Source organism: Anser cygnoides, chromosome 1 (genome assembly GCF_040182565.1).
Source record: "Anser cygnoides isolate HZ-2024a breed goose chromosome 1, Taihu_goose_T2T_genome, whole genome shotgun sequence".
In the NCBI taxonomy this organism is placed as follows: domain Eukaryota; kingdom Metazoa; phylum Chordata; class Aves; order Anseriformes; family Anatidae; genus Anser; species Anser cygnoides.
Window position 1 is genome coordinate 118627197 of NC_089873.1, and position 24382 is coordinate 118651578.

Sequence of the window (24382 nt, forward strand, 5' to 3'; positions counted from 1 at the left end):
AGTCAACAGCCCCGAGCAGGGCTTGATGGGGTGCGCAGCGGTGTAGAAGATAAAAGCTGCTATAAAAGCGTGTCGATAAGGGGACTTGTAGCAGGAGTCGGGCGTTTCAAAGCCGTGGTTCCCACTTGCCAGCAGTTTCGCTTCTGGCTCCCGATGGGCGGCCGGGTTTGGCATCAGGCACCCCCGCCGGCTGGGACTCCTCCACCAACGCGACAACACGCAAAGCTGCACAAATAGACACTGAAAAAGGATTGCCACCTTAACTTGGTCTTGGTTTCTTGGTCAGCCTGGGTATACCAAGTATTTTGCTGCGGAAACTCCAGGACTGTGCAAGGCCCGTAGGTCTAAATGCTATTTGTGTTGCCAGCCAGGGTCAAGAAGAAGGACTCTCGGCTTCAGGTGCCTAAGCCAGCATTGCTTCAGCCTATCTGTGTATGGCTGATAGGCTGCAAATCAGTAACCTGGCCCTGGGTGGGTAGGCTCAAACGTAAAGGAAGGTAAGAATTACAGTTGATACAGAACATGGTGGCAGCAGCCGATTTATGTCTTTCACTGAAACATATCCTGATGGGATGTCCTAGTTTGGGAGTTACTCCTTGGATATTTTAGGGGTGATATTAAGTACAGTCACCTGGTGAACAGGGATGCATATGGAAATCAGTTCTTTATGGCTAAAAGTTTCCTGACTTTAAACGCTTGTGGCTCATCCTTATAGGTAGAATTTTAGAATTCTAGATATAAAATTGTGCTTACCAAAAAGCACAGTTTAAATATACTCTTTTGATGCAGTCATTTCTGTCTTTTGTGCTTTTTTCACACATGGTGGGTAAAAACAGTCCATTGCTACACATGCATGCCAGTTTTGGCAGAAAGAAATTTCAGAAAGAGAGAAGGAATATGCAGGAAAGGCAAATGTGGCTCGAGGGGTGGGAGACTCTCTGGGATCTAGATAGTCCAGGTGCCAACATCTTCTTTGCCTGCAGTGGGCTTTTGAATTGTTTTGCCTGAATCCCTGAGGAGTTTTTCATCTATAAGGCAACTTCATATTTTCTTCTATTTCCCTTCTAAATTGAGTTTCATGAACGCCCAGCTTTAGGCAGGTACTAAGTTGTTTCTACCCACGGAAGTCCTCAGCAGTCCTGAAACATAAGGATATTCTTCTGCCAGTGACTCCATTCTTATGGCACTCACTGGAAGACCCAAGCAGGCTCTCGCTCCCAAATCACTGCCATTGGCTACAAGGTGTTCTTTAGAGAATGCTCCTCTGTCTTGTTACACAGCCAAAAAAGGAGAAGGAGCTGCAGTGGAGGATCATTGTAGTTCATGTGGTTCCTTTGTTATATTTACACAGAAATACATTTTTATTCTCTAAGATACGGTTTTGTTAATGTGTCACTTACTCGCAATTAGGATATTTGGCTTTGTGTCAAAATCCAGACTCATGAGCTTTCCCCCACAAATGTCTTTATATCATATCATATCATAGATAATGTGAACAATAACAGGCAAGGATATTTGAAAAGCTTGGGTGAAAAGTTGTCATCAAAGACATGGTGTTGCTTATCTCTGATATCATATGCCTATAGAAAAAGTCAGGTGGGTAAGGACTAGTGAAAGTTATCTGGTACAACCTCCATCTCAAAGACAGGCCAACTTCAAGGGTATGTGTTAAAGCTACTACAAAGATACAATTTGAAATTACTACTGCTGCTTCTGCATGGCTCTGAAAGCTATGATCAGATTTCCTTTTTGTCTGAAAATACTGTTTTGTTTGTTTGTTTGTTTTTTTAATCGGAGTTGTCTTTACTTTCCAAGGTCTAGTTTTAGTAATGTGAAATGTATATTTATCCATTTTCTGTTATTTAATAAGTTGCAGTATTGAGCAATTACAAAGAAAAGCACATGCAAAGCTGTCTGGTTAGACTTCTAAAATTACTATTAAGTTTAGATCAGGTCAGGGAAGGTGGACCTTGCTTTCAGAAAATCAAGATGTTTGAAGCTGTTGAAGCACAAAGCCCATTCCAGTTGTAGTACATGGGTGCAGTCTTAGGTTGCTGCTGACCTCTCATTGTAAGACAGGAGTGGCTCAAAGCCGACCCACAACCCATTTGATCACTCTTGTGTGCATGTGTCTCAGTCTGTGTCTTGAGAGAGAGGCAGAGTGTTGAGATCCTAAGGTAAAGTATTTGTAAAAAAGGAAAAAAAACTCTACTGTTAACAGTCAATTTCTCCTATCTTATGTGTGTAGCACAAATTAAAGCAATTAAATGAAAACATCTAAGGTTGTCAGAAGAAGAAACTAACTCCTATGTCTTGTGTGTGGCAAATAAGTTGCCCATAGACTTTGCAACGAGAAACATCAGGAAGAATCATCACGGTGGCATGATGACAAAACAGAGTGGCACGATCACTAGTCGGTTGCCTTTTCTGAATCTGTTCTGATCATGCATAAACATGCCAGGATAAAACAGGAGGGAATGAGATACATCCAAACTGAAAAGACAAATATGAGCTTGCAACAGACATTGGAGACCCAATATTTTTTCAAAAATATCATAAAAAAAAGTGTACCTAGAGTAGGAGCTACTCAAACTGTTATGTAGCAGAGTGTTTTAAACAGGTATGTCATCTAGAGGAGCAAAACAATCCAGCTTATACACTGCATGCAACTGGAGAATAATATTAACTAGAAAAACATTGAAGCGGTATTGCTTACACTAAGTTTGGGAGGCTTATCAGAGAATACAGAAAAACAAAAATCTGCAACTATTTTCACAGGGCAAAAACATATATTTCGAAAACTGACATCTGACCTCAAGCCAAAGTGGTCTTCATCTTATGTCAGAAAGAGTGGGTAGTACCCTGCTATTAATAGCAACTGACTCACTGACCTTAGTTGGACAGTATTCATCCACTGTGAGGGGAGAAGTCAGTGCTAAATTCATGTACAGGAAAAGCATCCAAATCTTCAGTGGCATGGAATATTTGTTTCAGCAGATAAATTCTGGGATAGAAAGCTTTAAAACCATGATAAAAATTTGACTGGTGGAGCATTATGTAAAAATTATCTGGCATCTGTTTTCTAATAATATTTTTAGTAGAGAGGTCTTCTACCAAAAATATAACCAAACTCTCCGTGACTGCAGTGCTACTCAAGTATGAGATAGTTGCTGGGAGGAGGTTCACAAGGGGAGAAGCACGCCGGTGCATCAAGTATCAGAGTATCATTAAAAGGGTGGAAAAACCCTGGAAGTGAGATTGTAGTGGAGGAAAAACAGCAAATGTTGATCATTGATCTTCAAAGTAAAGCAATCAAGTGGAAGTACTGCAGTATACCCAGCGTGGGTTAGGGTGCTTGTATGTTCTCTGTCACATTTGGTTGGTGCGCTAAACACTCCTTGTTGGTCAAAAACAGCCACAAATCACTTTATTTACCTTTTGGTATGCCACTTGCACAGAATAGATAGCAGAAGAAGGAGCAGATTTTAACAATATTCTCTTTATCAGTAATTATTTAAGCACGTCAGCACTCTAGGAAAACACCCAAAATCTAACAGTCCAAATGCCAAATTGCAGAGATGCAGCCTAGAGCTTAATCAGAAGAAAATAAATTGCAGAGCAAGTGCGCTAACTTGATAGAAAAGAGGGGTGAAAGGCAAAATCTAAATAACATAAAGAGATAGATCAATCAAAAGTAGCATTAGAAAATGGAATGAACACTAAGGATCATAGTTCTCCTTTCTTCTTGGAAAAATTACAAATTAGCACTTGAAGCAGGAGATCACTGCTGCTGGAGAAGAGTGGTCCTTATAGAGCATACTGATGCCAGATAAGCAAGGACATATTTAAATGGAATAGGGGTCCTGTGTCCTTGTTGTTCTTTCATCCATAAATATTTTACTGTGCTGTGACATTTGAAATACATCAATTCCTTGTGGAACGGACTCCACAAATTTCTGGCTTTTGTACTGTGGAGATTTCAGTGCTTGAAATTAAAGCTAGTGAAGTATACTTGCAACTGAGAAAAAAGTCAAGATTAAAATTACAGTAGCACTGGCTACTTGTTCAATTTTATGTACGAGTAAAGAGCAAAAGAAAGTACAAAGCATATTACAACACTGTTGTGGTTTAACCCTGGCAGGCATCTCAGTCCCACACAGCTGTTCACTCACTCCCTCCAACAGTCGGATGTGGGAGAGAACTGGAAAGGTAAAAGTGTGAGAACTTGTGGGTTGAGATAGAGGCAGTTTACTGGGTATAGCAAAAGCCATACGAGCAAGAAAAACAGCAAGGAGTTCATTCACTGCTTGCCATTGGCAGGCAGGTGCTCAGCCACTTCCAGGAAAGCAGGGCTCATCATGCATAACGGTTTCCTGGGAAGACAGATAGCTAGCTCTGGATGTCCCCCCAGCCTCCTTCTTTCTTCCAGCTTTTATTCAGCATGATGTCATGTGGTATGGGACATCCCTCTGGCCAGCCTGGGTCACCTGTCCTGGCTGCATCTCCCTGCAGCTCCTGGTGCACCCCCAGCCTCCTCGCTGGCAGGGCAGCATGAAAAACTGAAAAGTCCTTGGCTCTGTGGAGTACTGCTCTGCTACAGGTAAAACATTGGTGTGTGATCAACACTGTTTTCATCACAAATCCAAAACATAACACAATATAAGCTTCTAAAAAGTGAAATATCTCTATCCCAGACCAAACCTGGACAAATACTTTTCCATGTCTAAAGAAAAATGAGTAGAAGTAGCCAGGGGAAGAGAGACACTGCATCTTAAAAGATAAAGGACAAGGTGAAAATAGTTTGCAAAAAAGCAAATAGTTTCCTTGGCTACTGGAGACATCTGGAATAAAACAGCAAAGCTGACTGCTGAGAACGGACTGGTGATGAAACGAGAGAAAAATGTGATTCCACATAAAATGTTGCGTGATTCTAAGAACACAAATTGAGATGACAAGCTTGGCCTGATACTGTGGAAAAGAACTGCCAAGAAATATATTTGGTTAAAGTGAATGGACTAAGAGAAAACAATAGTCTATCTGTCCTCTCTATATGTTCTCTGTCTGATAGTTTCTTGTCACACTAGTCACTCAGAACATTGGCCAAAAAGGTCACCTTGAACACCCTACATTTCAACACTGCCCTGGGCAAAAACGGTAGCATTGTAAAATACCGATGTCAAAGAAAGATGCACTCTGTCAGAGTGGCAGCAATGACAGTTGATTTATTTATACCGACAGAAGGAAAGGACCATAATATATCTAATTATGTTGTTAGAAAGGAGTGCTAGTATTAATGTCTTTATTAGTCATGTGTAATGGGATAGTTGATTTCCTGCTTAAATAAAAGCAAGGGAATAACTTGGCAATAGTTTTACCTACTCACTGTGTGTGAGTGCTTTGAAAAAAAAAACAGTATTGAGAACAGTATGTAATTGCTTAACATGTCTTTTGAGCCTCTTCTACTTAGTGTTCATTGTCCTGTGTAGACCTCCTGTGTTTTGAGTGATCCAAAGCAAAAGAGTACTCTTGTTGACTGAGTTGACCTGGCTCCTTTAGTTAGTTTCATTTCTGCCAGATATCTTCTAACTATGTTAATATATGCTAATATAATCTTAGTATCTTACTTGTTGGAAAAGACCTTCAAGATCACTGAGTCCAACCATCAACCTGACCTCCTGAGCTCCATCTAGAGTGGTATCCAGAAATTATTATGAAATTTGTTCAGACCAAAAGAATGCCCATTCACATATCTAAAGGATCTAGCAATTTTTGCAAAATATTCTCTGATATGAAAATATTCCTCATTCAAGAAAAACATTTCTGTATTCTGGATACAGTAGTATTATCCAGAAATTTGTCCAGACCAAAACAATGTCCATCACATTCCTAAAATAACATTTTAATGTTGTCTTTAGAATTAAATATTGGAAAATTTAGAAAAAGGCTTATTTCTCCCCAAAGCATAGTAAAATAGGAAACCATGTAACACAACAGGATGTGATATGAGTGCCAAGTAGTGAGAACAGGAACTGAAATCTATATGTCTTATGTTGTTTATTTAATTATTTGATCAAAAATGTTACCACTACTAGGAGCTGGTTTGATAAGAACTGTAGTTCCATTTTGTTGTAAAAAGTTGTTCTGCTTAAATGACTCAAAAAATTCCCTTGGATGTCACCTGCAAGACAAAGCATAGAGAAATTATAGTGTGGCATACAGGCTTTTAAAAATATGTTTGTAGGACAGATGAGCAGTCTGGCTGAATTCCCCTAAAAGCCCAGTCTTTTAGGAGATGTAGTAGTCAGAATAGTAAGACTGATTCCATAATTGGTATAATACAGTAAATAGTGTTGCAATTAAATGCATGTCATTAGCTGTCAGTCTTCCCAGGTGGTGGATCTACCTGGGAACACTGTCTGGTTTTGTATGTGTTGTCAAGAAACGTAGTCATGGTTGTGCAGTCCTCTTTCTTCCATTTGCAGCAGGGCAGTGCTTGCCCCAGAAAATAAACAAGAAGCAATACTGCATGGCTCATCAACTGATGATCAGCTTCTCCAGTGTCAACTTTCGGCAACAAATACTGAAATTTCTTTCATCACTATTTACAAATATGCAATCTTTTGTAAGATTTTAATTCCAGCACTCCTGACCACTTTTTTTTTCTCTCTCTCTCTTTTTTTTTTTTTTTTTTTCCCTTGCACATGTCTCTGATACTGTAATACAGTCTCCTTGTTCTTTTCCCAGCACTGGTATTGGTATGATGTAATGCAGGCAAGCTTTGGTGGAGCAATGTAGGCTACTATATCTGTTGCAGTGTGGATCAAGACAAGTGACTTTTTACTTCTCAGTTTTGTCTTTCAGCATATTGATTGCAACTTTATTTTTCCCTTTGAGGTCAAGAGTTCAGACCTACAAGTATAACTTCATCTGATGTATTGCTTAATAGTGGAGGTTTAGTAGGAAAAATTGAGAGAGAAAGAAATAAAAAGAGAGAGACTTAGAGAAGAACTATATTGCAGAGAGCTGGTAAAAGAGCTTCCCTGATGGGTCAATACAATAATGTGATTTTTGTCTAGCCACATCTCAGAGAGAATTCATCCTGACTCATTTCTAAAGGAGAAATTTAGAAGACCCTGCTCTTTTCTGCTAAAGGAAATCATGATCTGCCATACCTTGATGATATTGAAGATGATTTTTTGTCTCTGGTCTAAAGCAGGATGTGAACTGGCAGGGAGTCAGATACTCTGTGGACACTGCCCATTCTCATGGTATTTCCCTGAAGTCTCATGGAAAGCAGTGAAAGAGAGAAGAGATTTGTCACGCGACAACACGCTGTTGGGCAGTTCTTCTTACGCAGCTGGTGTACAGCAAGTTCCTATGCCAGCTTACCCTGGTGTAACTTTCTCATTTGCTCCCTTGTGGGAGCAGAGAGGGGCAGTTGCCCCAGATCCTGGGGCCACATGCTGAGCAGGGACAGTGAAGGGACCGAGTGCATGGACTTTTGCAGGGGCTGCACCCTTCAAAAGCTCCTGCAGCCAATGTAAGCCCTTATGGGTCTGTGGTCTTCTGGTCAGAGCAGTTCTGAGTATGGGGACTCTATCCAGACCTGGTGTTGATATGTACTAGAGCCTGTTTCTAGAGGAGACTCGGACTCCACCATTTGGGACAATGCAGGAACATGGGGTACTGTCTCGAGACAAAGAGCTGACACACCAACACTTGGTTGGTTTTGCTGCACAGCCAGACTGCAAAGCAAACGTTGATCCCTGACTTTGTGATGATCAAGGCGACTCTGCTCAGGAAAGGGCTGGCTACATTCGCACCTGCACTGCGGCTTAGCTTCAGCCCTTCAGCTTCCTCAGACATCAGTGCCTCTAGAACCTGACCCAACCACTGCTCCTAGGGCTGTTTGTTTCAGCCACAAAACTCCCTTTGCTGCAAAGAACGAAAAAAAAAAAACCAAACCAACAACAACAAAAAAAAAACCTTGAATTTCCTTTCTGAATGGTCTGCACTAGCAAGACAAGAAAACAAGACTGGCTGGTCTCCAGGGCTCACACAGTTCCCAGCCGCCTCCACCCAGACTCCTTCAGATATGGTCACTCTGTTCCTAAAGGCAGTAGCAGAGGCAACAGCCACTAGGGAGAATTTCTTGTATTTGCTTTCATAGGTATTCCAGTCATCACCTGTCTTTTTAGGGATCTGTATTTGATATGGTGACTTTGCAGAGGCCAAAAGGACTTAAAGCTGCTATTTTGACTCCTGTAAGTCACCGGAGTCAGAGGGCCCTGGGTTCTCCAGAAAAGGCTTGGCCAGTGCATTGCCTCCAGAAAGATGTCCTGGTTTAACATACAGCCCTCAAGAGAAGCAGATCCATTTGGTATTTTATGGTAGTGAGTGATTTGTTCTCTGAGCTCATCATTCTTATTCTTAAGAACTTCTTCCTCACTCTCCCGTGGCCTTGGCCTGGATTTGCTTCTAGTCTTTGTCTTCCCTTCTCATTTCTGTGCTAAAGAGGCTTGTTAGACTGGCTGTATCCTATCTACTCCTCCTTAGCCATATTCTAGGCTTTTTGCCATAGCATTGCTCTGAAGTGCATCTCAGCTGCTTGTGAACATTGACCTTTCATTTTGTTTCTTACTCTTCTGCAGTTTGATGAACTACTGACATGACACACTGTACCTCAGCTATACACCATTGCACCTAATGGTGGAATAGAAACCCAATTTAACATTAGTACATTGAATAAAAAGACTGAAACACTTTAAAGGTGCAGAATCAGGTCCTTTACTGTTCTTTTATCAGAGGAACCTAACTTTCATTTTTCATCAGCCTACTTTTAAGGCTGTGAACAACGCTCTTGTCTCTTCTTAGCAGGACGTGCAAAATGCTATTTTCATTGCACTGATGTTAACAGACTGGATCTTCCCAAAAATGTTAGGTTAAAGATGTAAAAAGAACAGAAAGGCAGGCAGGCAGACATACAAAACACTGGTAAGCCCAATTTTAAGACTGGCTGACTCACAAAAAAAATAAGCTCCAAGTTAAACTTTTATAGGAATTGGTTTTGTGAGAAGAAAATAAAGATGGACTGGAGTTCATGCCTTCCCTCTTCCATCATCTTTATATTTGTACCATGTCCCAGAAAAAAATCCTACTACAGCTGTGTTTGTGATAGTTCCCAGTTTTATTATTTAAAAATACAGATAATTTGCTCTCTTTGTGAGTAGGTCATTTTTTAAAAGTGTCTTAAGTTTGTACATTGTAAACATTCTTGGCTGTACAGGAATTTGTTGTTGTTGTTGTTGTGTGCTAGTTTGTAACATAATTAATGTTAGCACAAGTGAAAGCAAGGAAATACTGCATTTGAAAGACAAATATTTATTTTAATGTTGAGAGCACTGTGCAGTCATTCAACTTTTGATTTGTGAGGACACAAGCATGTGCATATTTGTGCACAGATGCACAGGACCAAAATGTCCACATTAAATTACAGACAGGCTATTGTTTTACTGGGCAATTTTTAGAAATTGGTGCATTAAACACTTAAGGAAAAGGCCATACAGTCTACAGAGACTTTCTGTATCATAGAGACATGTCTAAATGACGTGACTTGTATCAAAGAATTTAAGATCATTGTCCAAATATGTAAGAGATTTCAGGTTTAGTTTTCTACAGCACTTGTTAAGAGTTGTTTCTTCCTAATGTGAATGAATGTCCACGCGCATCTGTGTGTGCAAGTGTGTTTGGCATACAGTAAGACTTGAAGGAAGGCTCTGCTGATATATTTGCAGCCATGTCCCTCTTCCGTCCTTCCTCTCAAAACCGTAGGAGGCAAGAGCAGCAAAACAATGTTTGGATCTTCTCCGACTGACTGATTAAGGGACTGACACATCTGTCAGCAGTGGTCATTTCTCTTACCTCATATAGTTCTACTTCATTTCAGAAAGTAAGACAGCTTAGTTTTGTGCTGTTGCATGTCTTCCTGAAGCCTTGCATATGTTTCAGATTTGTTGCTAGGATTTAGCATGTTTTGGCTGCGGGGAAGACAGCAGATATTCATGGAGGTCCAGTGAGAAGTTTACAAGGCAACTATTCCGTAAAGTAAAAGAAAGGTTGCGGTTATTTTTCTTTCCCTAGTGGTTTTCACCCCCCACTTGGTGTTTAATATGTCATCCTTGGTACGAAGGAACATTGTTCTGACAGCACATAAGACTGTCTAGAGAAAGGTTTGAGGCTTTTCTTTTTTTAAAGTTTTATTAATTTTTTCATTTTAACATGTAACAGGTTGTGTGTTGATTATATTTTAGGGGAAGGAAGGGATCCCAGTTCTCCTGCACGTCATTCATATATCTACACAGCAGATGCAAATCTAATTGTTCTCTGCTTTCAAAATAGCAGGACTATGGCAAGGGAAACACACATATGCATACATGCACGAGGCCTGCATGGCTCCACAAGAAAGGAAAGCTGTTGCTTTGTTATAATGCTCTAGCTTTCTCACGTCCATTCCCTTTATAGGAACTTCCATACATGAGTGTAGGAGGTTAGAAAGGAAAGCAGTGGGAATGAAAACCACAGGAACACAATGGTCACACAACATGCATCACTGAGGCAATTCAAAATTCAGTAGAAATTTATCTCTTATGTTGTTCTTTGTATTCCGTACAGAGATTTTCAGTCAGACTTTAATTTTTGCTGGAATAAAGTATAAGAGAATATGCAGTAAGAGTGTCCGGCTTCCCTCTCCACACTAACCTTACCATCTGAACACCTGTTCTTCCACCCAGGGGCACGCAAGATTTTCCTGGAATCACAGTTGGAAGGGTCTCAGTGGAGCATGCATGCACAGTGACTTCCTCTGCCTGCGCTCACATGCGTACAGGTTCCTCACTGTGACTCGCGTATACTGCCCATGCCTTTCCACCCACACAACCACAAAAGCAGAAGAGAGGCTGTGACAAACACAGACAAAAATGGTGTAGTAGCTTCTCTGTGACAGAATGGAAAATACGGTGTGGAATATTGCGCACTTCTGAATAAGTACAGCCACTAGTTGCAAGTATCCAACATTAGTGCCAAAGTGCACAGGTCAGTCATTGACTCTCATGGACAGCATCCGTTTTTAATGGGAATGTTGCTGGGTTTGTCAACAAAGGAAATTATTGAACACTATTTGTGATATTTATGTCCCTAAAAGTTCTGCTATTTAGACCACAGTATAAGATATGCATCTGTTATGTATTCCAAGCATTAGCAACTTTGCTACATGCTTGGGATTATTGAAAGAATTACTCTCTTAATTTCTAAACAGGAATCTATACCAGTAGCTTGTTTTTTCCAGCCAACTACAAACTTCAGCAAAGATATCTGGACTGTTTATATCCCCATGCAGAGGTCCTATGGCTGCTGGATGTGTTTGTTCTTATAGAATCATAGAATATCCTGAGTTGGAAGGGTCCCATAAGGATCATCGAGTCCAACTCCTGGCACCACACAGGTCTACCCAAAAATTCAGACCGTGTGACTAAGTGCACAGTCCAAACGCCTCTTAAACTCCAACAGGCTTGGTGCAAGGACAACTTCCCTGGGGAGCCTGTTGCAGTGTGCGACAACCCTCTCAGTGAAGAACCTCTTCCTGATGTCTAGCCTAAACCTCCCCTGCCTCAGCTTGACACCATTCCCGCGGGTCCTATCACTGGTGACTAAAGAGAATAGGTCGGCGCATTCCCCTCCACTCCCCCTTGTGAGGAAGCTGTAGGCTGCAATGAGGTCTCCCCTCAGCCTCCTCTTTTCCAGGCTGAACAGGCCAAGTGACCGCAGCTGCTCCTCATACATCTTCCCCTCTAGGCCCTTCACCATCTTTGTAGCCCTTCTCTGGACTCTCTCCAACAGTTTTATGTCCTTTTTGTACTGTGGTGCCCAGAACTGCACACAGTACTCGAGATGAGGCAGCATCAGCGCAGATATAATATCCCCCCTAACAGCATGATTTAATTTTCACTGAGAACCTTATCTCTGGTTCGTATTTCCAGCTGCTGTTTGGTGTGGAGTGAGTCCAGGAGGAAGATATCCATATGGCATTCTTCTTGCTTCTGTTGGAGAGAAAAAATCTATGGAAAGTCATTAAAAGAAAAAATACTCTGGCAAAGGAGGATATCTGGCACTCTAGTATTGTGACAAAGAACAATTTATGTCTAGTAGTCATATTTCATAGATAAGATTAACTTTCTGCTGACAGGGATAGATGGAGAAAATATACAAGAAGCTCATTTTGAGGCTGCTATTGAAATTAGTAGTGCTGCACTGAGTTCAGCATGATGTGGCCTGAGTTTGTGCAGTATGATGGAGTCCGGCTATTGAATACATGGTGGGCTATATGGCTGAGCAGCATTAAAGCTGCATTCAGCCGGGCAGGGACATTACTCTGCTGATGGAGTGCACCATGCTAAGAAGAGTGAGGTCTGGTGAGCATGGTCACGGTCTCCACTCAACCCTCAGCAACTGGCATCATCAACAAGGTGAGGGACTTGGAGCCAGGGCCAAGGCTAAAAGGCAAATTAGTCTGGGGCTGACATCTAGAAGGTGCATACAGAGCTCGGTCTCCTACCAGCTCACTCCACATAGCTGACAATAATATTTGCTTTGACATTGCTCTACATGACCTTGTCCTAAGTGTTGAACGCAGTTATCTCTGAAAATTACCCAGTAAAGTAACAGTGTGGCTGCAAATTAGTGTGGTCTGCCTCTCAGCTATTGTCAGACTAGATGTGAACTGAGACTACTCAGAAGAAAACAGTAATGGGATTGTACTGGTTACATTTCCTTTATTTTCTGTTTTCCTGTTAGCTCTCACGAGACTATGTTTTCTGATTATTATCCTGTCTCTTTTCAGATGCGAATAACCTTTCAAGTACATGTTTAGAAGAAAGACATTTTTTTAAATATGTTCGCAGCATGATTTTTCCCTTAATTCATCAAGGACAAAATAACGCTTTCCTTTTGTGGACTGCAAAATCTTGTTTCATTTTCAGATTCACAATGCTGTATGGTCTTTTAAAAATTAAAAACATTTATCTTTCCTTAATTATAAATTATGAATTAACATTGTTTAGTTAAGTGCTTGAAAACTTTTAAAAGAAAAATGTTTAGATATGCTAATATTTATACAAAATACCTAATATGCACTGATGTAGGTTTCTATCCTCCAAGTAAGTACATAATATAATGGAGTACATAAAGTATTCAGTGGGGATACACCAATAAGATACTTATAAGATCAAGACCTCGAAGGTCTACAAATCATCACAAAGAGTAGAATATGCACTCTCTCTGTCTAGCTAATGAAATAGCTTAAAGACACTGTCAGCAGATCCTGCCTCATATGAAAAGAAAGACAATAGTATGGTTGTGGGAGAAAAAGGTGTTGTGGTTTGTTTGTTTATCTATTTACTGATTTTACAGCACCATGAAATAAATGTGAATAAACAAAGTAGCAGTACAGATTTGAGTCACTAAGAATGAACAAGAAGATCCTATTTACTTCAGTGAGCTCTGGAACATTCTTTAATCATAAAATCATCATAGAATCATAGAATGGCTTCAGTTAGAAGGGACCTTAAAGACCACCTGGTTCCAACCCCCCTGCCATGGCAGGGACACCTCCCACCAGACCAGGCTGCCCAAAGCCCCATCCAGCCTGGCCTTGAGCACCTCCAGGGATGGGGCATCCACAGCTTCTCTGGGCAGCCTGTGCTAGGGCCTCACCACCCTCTGAGTGAAGAATTTCCTCCTAATCTCTAATTTAAATCTCCCCTCTTTTAGTTTAAAACCATTCCCCTTGTCCTGTCATTATCTGACTGAGCAAAAAGTTGTTCTCCATCTTTTTAGTAAGCCCCCTTTAAGTACTGAGAAACTGAAATAAGGTCACCCCAGAGCCTCCTCTTCTCCAGGCTGAACAGCCCCAGCTCTCTCAGCCTTTCTTCATAGGAGAGGTGCTTCAACCCTCTAATCATCTTCGTGTCCCTCCTCTGGACCTGTTCTAATATTGAATGCCTCAGAAATCCTGCATGTTTGGGCTATTCAGGATCCCTGATCAGAAAGGCAGTTTTGCTAGCCAGCAGTGGCTACAGTCCTTGCCTTTCTCCATATAACTATGCTTATAACTATGCTTGTAAATGTTTACTGAGCAGTTCCCTTATTGCTGGGGGATTATGAGTCCAAATGAGGGAAGACTGTCAGGTCTGTATTTTAAGTGTGCCAGTAGATAGTGTTATCAAATGAAACTCTATTATATTAAGAATGTTTACCATGTTCTTAAAAGGTGCAAGGATGTTTGTGCAGTGACTGTGGTAGAAGTAGATACTGAACCTTAGCCATGACTTCACCCAAACAAGTGTTATCTGCTTATGATTTAGCTAAATAAATATGTGAACTTATTGTCATCATTGAAGAAGTAAAGCAAATATATTTTATTTGTTGAGGGAAGAGTTCAAAATATTTTAACAGGATTTTCACTGTATGCCAAGCTAAGGGCAGGGATGATGAAGCTCTTTTACATTTTATCTGTTAATTTAGTTTAATTCACTAAGAGACACTCTCTTAAAAAAAGGTTCTGGGAAGAGATTAGTTCTCAAAAATACTAAAAATAATTCTGGAAAGGCAGGAAGTGTGAAGTAATCCTGTCTAGTCACCGTGTTTCTCCTAGAGCATTATGTGCATTTAAACTTAACTTTAAATCCAAGTTTGCTCTCAAACATGTGACACCTGTAGAAACACATCAACCAGAGTGTGTGTAGCTGTAGGACTCTTAAAAAAGCGTACATAAACTCCCTGTTGGTCACTTTTGAATGGGAGATACATTGCTTTCCATGATTATCGCATTCTGGATGCTTTTCACATGGCCTCTTTGTATGGTCAAGGACTCTGTCTTTTAAAAAAGAACGCTAACTGTGCAGTTGGCTGCAGTTATTAAGCTAAAATGTCAACTAGGTTTTAATAACATGTGGGGCAGTATGTCATTAGATGCAGTCTTCTTACTGTGGGATAGATAGGGCATCTCTCTCTCAATTTGGGAAATGGGGATGGGTCAACATTTTTTTGCCGGTTTGGCATTTCTGGAACTTTCATAATTAAAAAAAATATATATAATCAAAATTGTGTGAAAATTTTATATTTTAATAAAATAATATCCCCACTGGTGCAGAAGATGGTGTTTCTGACATTACTGAACTGACCAAGATCTTTAAAGGAAAAAAAATATATATATAATATCTTCTTTATATCTTTTTTGTATTTTATATCTTCTTTATATCTTTTTTAGCCATCATTACCCCAAGCCCCCGCTTTTTGGCTAATTCTAGTATCTGCTCCCTCATGAGTCATTTCCCTTCTCTTCTAGCCCTCTTCTCCCCTTAACACTTTGTATAGAGATAAAGATTTTGTAATTAGGTTCTCTGAGCACATCCTAGCACAAAAAGAAGCACTGGTTTCTCACATGAAAATCTTCCCAACTACTTCTTAAAAAAAAAACAACCAAACAACCGAAAAAAACCCTGCTTACATAAACAGGGCCTTTACCACCCTAGAGATAGGGAGAGAAAAGGAATGTGACAGTGGTTCTTCAAGAATACATGTTTAAATATGTAACTCCTCAAAAATGTTGTTATAATAATTGAAAAAAACCCCACACTTTGTTTTCAAAATTAACTTTCAGATATGTAACTTTTTCAGCTAAATACCCCTCTTACTGTCATTTTGAGACCATGCTGTCCCAGAGTACTGCTGGGATAATGTTTATCTGATTATTGATCAGAGGACCAAGTGTCTGCAACTTTTGCAGAAGTCAACATGAACAGAGGCGCTTATCCTTTCAACAAATCAGCATCACAGCTCTGTGAGGAACAAGCTTCTCCAACAAATAATATTGTAATAATAACCAAAAGTTTACCATGCTTTTGCTTACATGGGTGGTTTGTAATCCGTTTTATATCTGATATAGAGCTGTTTCTAGATTCAAAGAACTGTTATTAGGATCATCTATTTCTTGTAAAAGTGTTGAAATTCTTGGAGAAATAGGTACTGTAAACTGATAAGCATAAGGCATACTAACATCTGAATGCTTTCACTTTATTAGCTCATATTAAATGATTGATGCAACAAAACTAGAAACATAGCAGCTAGATGTCTGTGGCACACACAGGCTCTGAGGTTGCATGTGTTTTTTTAAAGTCACTTTGCATTATCCTTGATTTAGGCCAAGAACTGTGTCAAGGACTTTCCACAGCGATGAGAAATTTCAGATCTGGATCCTAGGGTAACATTCTGGGTTTAATTTGTGCAAGATGGATACCAGACTTCCAACATTAGCCATTTACTCTTTCTTTCTCATCCTTGTAGATGCTCTTCTTCAAACTTTTGGTAGGTTCAGACCCACCCTTCATCTTTAGTCATGAGTTGTCACTGTTTGGACCAGAGAAAGGCACCACAGGGAGGGCTGCTGCTGCCCACACCTAGGCCAGGAGCTGAGAGGCTCAAAGAACAAGGAATTAAATTGGCTTTGCCTTTTGGAAGAAAACATTGTCACTCCTGAAAGACAAAATGGGCTCCGGCAGAGAAGGACCTACCCACAACTTTGAGCATTGGTAATGTGGGGAAGCACTAAATTTTCTGAGCACTTTAAACCAGCAAGAAGTTGCTCTTCTGTCATTATCTATCTACAGGATTATTACAAACAGCCAGAATAGTATCTCCCATCTGATAATACTGTCAGGAGAAATACCAGGCTGCAAGAAGAGGAGGGAAGGAGGCAGGGAAGATGGGAATGATGCAGAACATACAAGAGCTCACAGACTAGAGCTTCTGAAAAGAGCCTCTCCTTTCATTTGATCATAGAAATATATGGCAGTGGAAGTAGCCTGAGAGTGAATATGCCACTTCTGATATGTATAAAATTTTTGTAACTGGCTTAATAATGTATTTCAGGGAGAGAACTTCAGGGGTGACATTCAAGGGGTCACAGATTTCAGGAAGCAGCCACTTCTACCAGGTCTCTTTCAGTCCTCGGGTCTGTATAAGATTAGAGGACTAGAGGACAGTTTGAGATGAATTTTGTGATGTGCTCAATATTTGCAACTGACACAGAATCCTTGCTATGAGAGAACAGAGCAGACGGTACACCATTTCTTGGTATCTGGTGGTGTCTACAGGCTTACAAAAATGAATTAATAAAAATGCAAGTACAAAAGAATGCAAAAGCTAAAATGTGCATAGGGCTAATCAAATTTGTACATAAACCATTCTAGAGAGACCCAGCAAAATAAAGAAAAGTAAGGGAGAGTATTGCATGCTGTGACTCTCTGTTGCAGTTCCCACACTTGCCAACCCCAAACGAGGTTGTCAGTACACAAGACTGTGCAGCACTTAAAACACCACTGACGAGGAATACATATATATACAAAGGCATCACAAAAACAATCCTTCCATCTTTTTGCTGTCATGTCCATGAAGGTCATGAACCATTAGAAGGATTTTCTTTCTTTTTTTTTTTTTTTTTCCTTTTTGGCATTAAAAACTTGCATTACCTGAAGCAACAGGTTTTGAATCACAGTGCTACAGAACAGAATGCACAGGGTTTACACCACTGGCATTTTTGGCAGGGGAAAGAGCATCCATGCAGTCAACCACTAAACTGCACAATGTTAACATAGTTTCTATATATGTAAGGATTTTTCCTACAGACAAAATTAAAAATAGTCTAACAGTTTTTTGTTTGTTGTTGGATTTAACTCTGAAATTGTGCCATTGTAGAAGGAAATGCTCAGCAGTTCCCAGTGAGAAATATTAACTCCTGGAATGGAGGAATATTGCATATTATTAAATCATATATATACTTAGAAGCTCTGTTACTCAAACAACTGTTCAATGTTTAAAATGTAAATCGCAATGCCAAATTTTACTTCATTTTTTAGAAAAGTTAGCATTCACAGAATCAGTTTTCTACTTCCTGATGATGTATACTCAGCAAGGAGACTTTTTTTCAGGAGTCTCCAGAAATTCTGGGCCAACGAAGTTGTATACTGCTTGCACCTGGCTTTTCCCATGAGAACCAAAAGGCCGTATGCTTAGTTAGGCATTGGCATGGGTTGCCCAGGGAGGTGGTGGAGTCACCTTCCCTGGGGGTGTTCAAGGAAAGTTTGGACGTGGTTCTTAGGGACATGGTTTAGTGGGTGACATTGGTGGTAGGGGGATGGTTGGACCAGATGATCTTGGAGGTTTTTTCCAACCTTATTGATTCTATGATTCTATATAAAAACACAGAAAAGCATGGCAGAGAAGTAAGGTGCAGAAAAATGTTCTCCGAGTCTCTTGTATAAAGCAAAATCTTTAATGTGTTTTGCTTTGCTTTCTTTTTGCCATTTTGAGGAGGTTTGAAAGTATCATGAAGAAAAATGTTCAGGACTAGCATACAGGGTTATATAAGAAATACTATATTGTGGGAGAACCTTTACATGTTTTACCAAGTAGTTTGTATTAAAAACTGTTTTTGATATTGAGTTAGCTGTGACGCATTAGGTTTGTGCGCATACCATAACTTATCAGGAGCAAGATCTATTTCTACGGCATGTGCTATTTCCTCATTAAGACCAATGGGGAAGCATTTGTTCAGGCAGTCCACGATTTCATACCATGTTTGTGTACCAGCCCTAAAGCTTGTTAGATCTGCTCACCTTTCGCAGTATTATCAGAAAGGGAGAAGACACTGCTTTTTGCCCTCATGCAGATGACGCAGATAAATCTCAACATGATTCTGCTGTGAATTGAAAAATGGCTTTACATAATAGTCTGAGTACTTGAAGTAGTCCACTGAGGATAAGGATATGTATTTAGTTAGATTTATTTGGCATTAGCTGATGATTTAGAGTCCCCAGGAAGACAGATCTGAAGTGGTACTGGCCGTGGACTGCATCCTGTTGGCAGGTCCTCTGTGTGGGGAAATGGCTCTGTGTCTGCAGCCTTCCTTACCTCATCCATCCACCCAAAACACGTTGTCCTGTGCCACTCAGGGCTCCTCCAGGCCCAAGCAGCTCATAAAACAGCTGCAAGCGATGTGTGCACTCAGAGCGGCTGAGAAGCTAGGTAATGACTTCAGAAGTCAAGCTTTTACGGTTTTACGTGTGGGAGATAAGCATGCAGCCACCACTTCACGGAGCTTTGTGGTTACCCTGTCTTACAAGCAGGTTTCATTTTCTAAACTGAATCCCGTGCTTTGGCCTGCACCGTGTGCTGCATGACTTACACCTGCCTGTGGACGAAACCCTACTGTGCGGGGTGGAAAGGCCACAGATTCAGCCCCAGCCTCCAGGCCTCTGGGGATGATTTGGCAGCCAAAATGTGGGCAGTGAGGCCAGGATGGGTGGCCCTTGGTACCAGAGTCAGGTCTGGGGGTACGATATGGACCTGCAGGAAGACCACACCTGCCTGGAGGCTGGGGTGTGTCTGGTGCAGAAGCTGTGTTTAGGCAACTGAATCAGGTCCAGCAGTTAAAATGGCCTTATCCAAAACTAACCTGATACTCAGTATGGAGAACCACTCCAGACCAAACTGGCCCTGCACAACAGGGACAGTGACACGTTATGTTAATTTGAACTGACACTCGGGCTTCACGGCAGGGCCTCCTCATGAAAGCCTAGAGCAACACATCTGTATGGGTGTGAAGAGAGCCAGCAAGACAGCATGGTTTATGTCAGCTTAATCCTCCTCTTGCTCAAGAGGAAGACCGCTGGGGAAATAAATCCCTCTGATCCTTATCTTAGAGCATTATCAATGAGTTTGGAAACATGCTTGACCACTGAGAGATCCTTGGGGGGAGTCATGAAGAGCATTTTAAATCTGTGTGTGGGAGACAGCACCAGAGTAATGGATGGTAAGGAAAAAAAAAATCCTGTGTTACCCACGGTTCAATTCACTGCAACTGCTTCCTACAAGCGGCAGAGCTCGGCTTCCCCCTGCTGGGGACGGAGCGAATGGGCAGGAGCAGGCAGAGGCTTTGTCACCTCCCCGTGCTCTCCAGCGCTTTGAGACTTCTTTGAAGAAGATTTGGAAAAGCTGTTCTGGTACGATAGAATCTTCTATGCTAACATCTTTATGTCTGTGTATATATATGTATATATATATGAATATATATGTGTATATATAAACATATATATACACATATATATATGTTTAACAGACGAAGAAAACCAAAACAGGTGAAAGTCACAGTTTACGTTTTGAATTGATCATTGGGGACACTGTGAATAGGAGCACTGTGTACACTTCATAAAAAATTACATTCTGGGTCCCAAGGAAATATTTTTTTTTTATTGTTTCATAGAATCATAGAATGGCTTCAGTTAGAAGGGACCTTAAAGACCACCCGGTTCCAACCTCTGCCATGGGCAGGGACACCTCCCACCAGACCAGGTTGCCCAAAGCCCCATCCAGCCTGGCCTTGAGCACCTCCAGGGATGGGGCATCCACAGCTTCTCTGGGCAGCCTGTCCCACTGCCTCACCTCCCTCTGTGAAAAGAATTTCCTCCTAACCTCGAATCTAAATCTCCCTTCTTTTAGTTTAAAACCATTCCCCCTTGTCCCATCATCATCTACCTGAGCAAAAAGTTGTTCTCCATGTTTTTTCTAAGACCCCTTTAAGTATTGAAAAACTGCAATAAGGTCACCCCGGAGTCTTCTCTTCTCCAGACTGAACATCCCCTACTCTCCCAGCCTGTCTGGAGAGGTGCTCCAACCCTCTGAGCATCTTCATGGCCATCCTTTGGACTTGCTCTAACAGATCCATGTCCTTCTTGTGCTGGGGGCCCCAGGAAAATCTCTTTAAGAAGGATTGCAAAAGAGTTGATTGAAAGATCAACACTAATCGATCTTGATCTCAGAAGAAAAAATGCAAGATCTATTTTGTAAACAAAGGTATGATATTATTATATAAGGACAAAGACAGTGTGGGCATAGATCTGGTTCAGTATTAGCATAGTCCCTTTCAGTAAAGCTATCAAAAGACATCCCAGCTTTCTTTCTGACTCCTGAGAATGCCAGTATTTCAGCTGTGCATGCTATTTCATATTTCTTTTTAGCAGCAAGCGTAGCTTTAGTGTTGTACAGTTCCATTTCCATGAGTGGTTCAACTTAATTTTTTCGTATTAGAATCAAACCCAGTAGAACTATCTTTTTCCCCTCAGACTCTTTTTTTTTTTTTTTTTTTTTAAACTGGAGATGCTGGTACATATTTAACCTTTGGTAAAGTGTATAACCTTAAATGAACACAAGCTGAGGAAGATTCAGAAAGAAACTACTATTTGTTTATGCAAAACCTGGTGGATGGTACGTCTGGAGGCACAGGGAAGTTTGAAGTTTGCACTTTCACTAATGGCAGCACTGCTACATACATCCATAAATCTACTCAGACATTTCATTTTATTTTCAAAGACAGCTGAACAGATGCTAGGAAAAGACAGAGAGCTCTCATTGACTCAAATCAGCATTGGACTAGGGCCTAGTGTATTGAGAAAAAATGCCATTTCTCTGGGGTTTAGGAAGCAGGAAATGTTTTTTTAAAAGTCCAGTCATTTCACTGAGGCAGTAAAGGTTGCACCCCAGATAAAGCACCTGAGAAAATTAAAGACCCTCAAAATCGGGCAGGTTTGCTACTGGAGAGAAGGAAATACATTCACCAGAGCATGTGACATTGGGTTGTTCTTCATGTTCATTCTCATGATCCTTTCCTGGGTTGGATCATCCCTCTTGTGGTAAGACATCCTGTGCTAAAAAAAGGCTTTTAACTTGGGGTGTTACTGTACTTGGCAAAAGGCAGAGTGGTATGCAGGTGCCAGCCCCAAAAGTAGTAGGGAATCAAAGTTTTGCCATTGATTTCAGCATATCCAAGTGTTGCCCCAGGTCCACTCAAATCCACTCAGCTGGTGGATTTGCTGGGGCCCAGAAGTCTTCTTTCTTCTCTTCTTCTAACTATCTTTGAATAATTTTCATTATTTTAATACCTAACTGGAAATCAGTGTCCCTGATAGAAGACTGAATGAGACAGTGCTTACAACATCAGTGATGTAAACGGTCACCTGGCTTTTTCTTGTGCAATTTTTTTTTTTCATTGAGAATCAGAATTGGGGTTTTAAATTCATGTTTTTTTTCCCTAGTTCTTCCCCAACTGCTATCCCACAGACAATTTATGGTGATATATTCGGTGAATACTGGCCACTTAACAATGTGTGTGTGTAGGTGCACAAGCCTGAATTAGAAATTTAATAAAACAGAAAGCAGAAAATTGGCCATGTATTTGGTAGGTCATTTCAGCATGCTTGCACACAAAATATTTGTGTCTCTTCTGGATTTGCGCAACTTTCTCTTCTGAGCTTTGCATTTGATTGTGGTTTTCTTAGAACAGATAAGAGAGATGAAGGGTCAGAAATTTCTCTCTTCTATGTACTATTGAAGTTCCCTTGTGGCTTTTTTTCCCAAGGCATTTTATATATATATATATATATATATATATATTACTTTTTTTAAATAGCTTGTACTTTTTAGTTTTCCCAGTGGTCTACTGAGTGCTGGAACAAAGCAGTTTGGCTGCTTTCCCAAGCCATGTCAACCACTCATGACACTCAGCAAAAAAATATGAAGTCTCTATTAAATAAGGCATGATTATAAACATGGAAATTGCCAAGCCAGATGCAAATTTCAATGAAAAAGTAAAAAGATTGTTCCTTACCTCTGTATCTAGTCCAAATTTAAAAATTTATTTCTACCTCACACGTTTCTTGATGTGGTTCCTTCCTATTGAGTTACTCAAGTTTTGTACATGTAGACCAAAAACCTGAGAACCTCGTAGTACCAATTAGTAGCTCTTATTCATGCATGCTTATCATGTTTGCTAGAAACACAGTCCCAGGTAGGGATGTACTTCAGTGTGATAGAAGATATGTGTTAGAAGATATATTTCTAAAACTGTGGTCTTTGCTGGCACATTGGAAAAGCTTGTTGCGTTAAAGGGGGACTGATCAGAATCAAACACTTGCCTGTTTCAGAGCCCTGCTAAGGGCTTTCACCGAGACAGTTTCACAAAGGTGAACGTATGTGCAGTCCAACATTTAGCTGTTTCAGAGCCTCTCCAAGGGCTTTCATTGAGACAATTTCACAACGGTGAATGTATTTAATAAGGTGACAGACATAACAGATTCGGAATTGCCGTTGATAGATACACTTACTGCAATAGCACTAATATATGATAACAGTGCTAGCAAAATGCTATCCCGGGTATTCCTCACCAAAGGGTGAAGGTGCAGAGCTTACCAGGAAGGTGTCCTTGTCTTGGTGGAGAAGAAGGAACACAGCCCATCCACCGCCTCTTTGAGGTTTCCAATTTCTTCTTCCCCTCCACGCCCAGCTCTTCTTTTTCCCTCACTCACATGTTTGTTTGTTTGTTTTTTGTTTGATTGATTTTTTTTCCCTACTATCTCCCTATCTCCTAACACTCTTTTGTATCTTAACTTTATCTGTTCCCTCCCTGGGATGACATTTGGCATGAGTTGAGTATTGTAGTCATGTATGCTTAGCATGTACTTCATTAAGCTCATTATCGTATTCAGGGGTGTTGCCTTTAATATTCATTTTACACATAACAAAGCAAAAGTTTTCACTTGGGCACTGTGGCCCTCAAGACTCTGGTCTGCTGCCAAAACAGGGCTGTCCCGCCAACACAAGACTTCCTCCTTTGGCAACCTCTCATATCAAGCCTGCGGGCCTTCACCCATAAAGTTTGTATAAAAGATAAGCAAGAACAAGATGCTCAGCTCCCCTTTGCCCAAGGCTGGTGCCTATCAGTGACACTAATGAGTACGACTGTTCTCCAACAGGCTCTAATGTAGGAAATACTCAGTGTTAGACAGAAATATCTGGAGAAGAGTGCTTGTAAAAACAAGCAGTGCAGATCGATGACTAATACAAACCATTCTAAATAGTGGGTTAAGAAAAGTCAGCTTTAGAACTGTTCCCAAATTTTCAAATGTCACCTAGCACCCTGTCTGACGTTCAATTGGCATCATTTTTTTTAAGAGCAGGATCTTCAACGTGCAGGTTTTTTTTGAAGACAAAAACAACACACCACACATTAAATGTTTTTAGCCAGACTAACTTCCCCTTGGCTTTAGATCCTTTCTGTATCACAGCAACACACATTTTGAGGGCTGGCCATAAAATGCTTGTGAGTGCTCCTAAAAGGAGCTACAGGCAGTAGTGACAGATTACTTCCATCTCCATCCACCAGAATGTCTCTTCTGAAGATGCCAACTAACACCTATGTTGCTGATAGTTTTTCACA